Source organism: Rhopalosiphum padi, chromosome 1 (genome assembly GCF_020882245.1).
Source record: "Rhopalosiphum padi isolate XX-2018 chromosome 1, ASM2088224v1, whole genome shotgun sequence".
Lineage (NCBI taxonomy): Eukaryota > Metazoa > Arthropoda > Insecta > Hemiptera > Aphididae > Rhopalosiphum > Rhopalosiphum padi.
The window spans coordinates 58,348,724-58,353,497 of record NC_083597.1 but is presented as its reverse complement, the minus strand read 5'-3'; positions in this window follow the sequence as shown (position 1 = coordinate 58,353,497).

Sequence of the window (4,774 nt, the reverse complement as noted above, 5' to 3'; positions counted from 1 at the left end):
GTATAGGAAAAACTCAGAAGCTAGTAGAAAAATATTGCTATAGTCGTAAATTTGTCACAGAGACGTTTTGAAAAAATATAAACAATTTATAATAATTTCCGTTGTGAAGGCCATTTAATAAATACATACTATATACGTACATATATACTCAACGTGCAAATGAATGACCAGGCGTGTTTATAAATGAAATAAAAAATAATATAAAAAATATATTATGTATTTTCTAAGTCCGTATTTGTCAGTTTAAACGGCAACGCGTATATATACATATGCCGATATCGGGCGATGGAAGGGGGATTTTTTTCTTTCTTTTATGACTATTGGCAGCTGTTAATTTTTATCCTCACGGCTCAACGTCGGGTGTTGGTGTGTGTGTTGGTGTTTGTGTGTGTGACGTGTGTGTGTGGAAAGGGCGAAGAGCGGAGGAACGCGAGAGGGATAGTTTATTATTTAGTATTATTATTGCAGCTCACTATTATAATCCAAACGGGCGTTTTGTAAACATCAGTCCCTCTAATATTTGTGGCGTACCGCAGATTATATAAATCCGATTAAAATATATGTAATATAATGCGTGCAAAAGAAGTGTTCGGCATTGGTCGCGAACCGTGAGCTATACGCGTATATATATAATGTATGTGTGTGTGTGTGAGTTATGGTGGCGCGGTGGAGGTAGTGTTTCAATGGACGTGGTTGTGGTCGAGGCGGTGACGGCGGAGGTTAAAAGAATTATTACTTCGTGTAATAATAATATACAAGTTCCACCGGCCAAGTTTTAAATTCTCTCAGCGCCTGTATAAATAGGTGGTACACACACAACCGCGACACGCCGTGTTCACTGTTCAGCAATACCATAATATTATATTATTATTATTATTATTATTATACCATACACTCGATTGTATATTGTATTTGGTTTTTGTGGGTTTGAAAAACTTTTTCGCGGCCTGACGATGACAGTTTACTAATGGATTTCGCACCCTCGTGCACCCGTCGAAGAACGGCCGTCTAGCCGACCGCACAGCACCGTATACAGTTTGATACGATAATGATATCCACCGTAAACCTATTTCGTGTGTAAAATCGACTTTACCTTAATACAGAAATTATATATATATATTTGTTTTATATGTATAAAATATAAACAATATATTAATCGATGACGTTTTTATTCGATCCGCGTTTTCGTATTATTATTGTAACATTCCGGATTTAGTATAGTCGAGTATTAATAGAAGTACAACACTACACGTAATTGTAAGGTATATACAATAAAATGATTTCTGGCTTGACGTAAATCACACAATATATAATTTTTATTGCCAGAAGTAAGTCCTATATATATATATATATATATATATATTAAAATATGACAGGATTGTTATCGTTAATTAATCAAATCTGCCTAGTGTCCATCATATTGTAAACGATAATCTAAATACTATACAGTACTTGTTGTGGTTAGAAATTAATCACACGACAACTTGTTTGCTAAATTACAAAATACGCGTCCGTTCGTATAACTTCCGTTATTATAATAAACAAGTTGATATTGTCGACACGAAAATACAATAACGACCGAGAAGAATAATTGAGTTATATGTTATAGGTATTTATTAGTATTTCATCAATCAATTTTGCTTCATAGAGAGTTATATTGAATAAATGCAATTTAAAATGCATAAAAACCATATTTGGTTTACTTTTAGATGTTTTAGAGTCTGTACTGAGTGAAACGAGTAATGTATTTCATTTTAATTTAAAATTATAATTGTAATTATATTTTATTTATACTCGTATTTTAATAATAGTTTATACTATGAACCCTTTCTTAGACAGGAAAAACGCTTCAAAAGTGTTATACATAGTGCGTTTTATATATTGGAAGAATAGCATAATATTTATTTTTATAATATAATACTCAGAATAGATTGTTTATTAAATTTTTTCCTGGTTTCCGCATGGAAAAATTCCATAAAAATGTTCAATAAAGACTAGATAAAATATATAAAGTATAAAAATTCATTAATTATTAATATTCATAGTTTATAATTGTATTAAATGTTTAAATTCATAATTCATGAATAAATCTATTGTCTGCCGTACTAACTCAATCTATACAAAAAACAAACAGTTAAAAAACATTGTCCATATTTATAAATTTGTTTATAGTTGCTTTTTAATTATTATTATTTTTTTGTTTGAAAAATACAATACTTATTTATATATTTTCTTATTCTTATTATGATTAGTTTTCAATAAAAATTTATTACAGCTCATCGGTTGGGTGATAAAATATAGATAATAAGGAAAGTATAATATTAATACAAATTTATTTAATATAGCAATAAAATGTGCAATATTACTATGAATATGACATCAAAGACTAATTATATTTTATCAACTAATACAATCTACTGACAACGTTATATGATAATGATTAAAAAACTGAAATATGTACAAATAATATATACGTTACATACACAACATTACATATAACTTGTGCAATCCAGTAGTATTACAGGGAACAGGGAGGGGGTAAATCACGAAGTTAAATCAAAAATACATTTAGATAATGATGCGTCATTCATAGAATTGTTATTATTGATATTGTTGTTATTGGATAATTTTTTTTTTTTTTATTGCTGGGAGCAACATTGTAGCAGTATGGTTTTTATTAAAAATGTGATGGATTCTCATGATAAATTTATCAGAGTTCAATGATAGATTTATATGTACTTTAGACATCCTTCGAAGTCAGAAGTGTGATCGTCATAACATTTAATGTATATTATTATGATTTAATTTTAATATATAACAAGAAAATTAATGTGCCTACTCTTTTTTTTTCATTTACAATTATTTAAACTATAATAGCCACAATTTTCCAGCTTTCAATTGTGCAATGTATTTAGCATTGCTGTTACCTAATATTATTATTCAACTAATAAATAAATTATTCATAGTAAGTAACATAAGTGAAACAGTTTAATTAAAATATCCCCAATATGGTCAATTTAACTATTCTGATTATAATTTGATATCATATATTGGCAGGTATTATTTTATCAGTAGTTAGTTGAGCGTAATGGTAATATAATACGATTACAAAGAACTGAATGATGTAGTAAATATTTATCTCAACATAATACATTTTCATGAATGAAATTAGATACGGTTTTTAACTCAAATGCTTCACAATAGGTAGGTACTATCACAACAGGGTGAATAATTGAAGTACGTGTTATTGCATTTAACACAATTTACCGACCAATAATGATTACAAAAAATGTAAATTCTAATTAGAATTTCAATGACTAAACTTCTTTTTAAAATTAATGGATTTTTTTGGAAAAATATTGTCTTTTATCATCGCATATACTATATTTGAATTTATATTACAGTTTCTTTAGAAACTAAAATGTATTTAATTTGTTTATGAACTAATTAATTATTAGTTTCTGTTATATTTTATAATAAACAATTTTTTTACACCAGGTAGGTTGTTTTTGACTATTTATATTTATAATATAAAAATAAACAAAGTATTCAATAATATCAGTAACTTACCATAAAGTTTACTTTCAATTATTTCGAAACCTCAATCATTATATTGAATATCTTGTGAATATTTATTTTATAAACATGTATTGGTCATTAATATAATGATATTATATAATATAATAATAATAATATATTGATACATATATTTTTATAAACTATATGTATAATATAATTATTTATCCAGATTTCTATAAAGATATCAATCGTTAAAAAAAGTTTGTCTAAATCAATCTTTCATTATGAATAATGCCAAGAAAAAATCTCTTCGTAATACTCGAAAAAGTGCCAAACAAGTAATATTTTCATTTAAATTTCTGCGTATTTAAAAAAATAAAATTTAGATTGTTATTAATTAATAAGACACAATAAATTATAAACTGCACTAAAAAATTAAATACGTTCGTGACCTCAATAAAGTTTTTTTTACCATTTGTGATTTTTTTCGGTAATATAGAGACATAGAGTTGTATAAAAACTTAATTAAATACATTATATAATAACTTATACGTCCAAGAGCCTATTATAGAGTATAGTTATCTATTCAAATAAATTAAAAACAAGTTAAAATACTGATAATATTGTTTATAGAAATCAAAAATAATTTAAAAATAAATAAATAAAATAAATGTATTTTGGAAGATGTTCAGCACTCCGAAAAAAAAACTATCAATGTGTGCTCCTAGATATGTTGAGTTTAGATAATACATGAACAGGATCTATCATTTTGTTTAAAAATAATATTTATTCTATGTGACTGTGTAATATTCAAAAAATACAAATAGTAAATTAAAATAATGTAATGCTAAAGATGAAATAATAATGTTACAAATGTAGAATCTGATGGTATTCTATTTAATGGGTTTAAAGTAAAATGGTTAATATTTGATAATAGAAAAATATACCTAAACAAATTTACAACACGTTTACTTCAGTTTTTTATAGCACTTATGTTATATGTGATTAATATTGTTTCAGTTCAAAGGTGTTAGAATTATAATTGTTACAACTTGTAATTTTAGTAAAAGTTAAATAGGTTAAATAAATACTACAATGGAAATTTGTTAGTTTCCGATTATTAATACTTTTAAATATATTTGGAAAATATAACAATTTAACTCGTTATATTCATAAATTAATTAATTATTTTATAACTATAATTATTTTACATGCTTTGAAAAATAATGATTAAAATCATTAATAAATATAGATG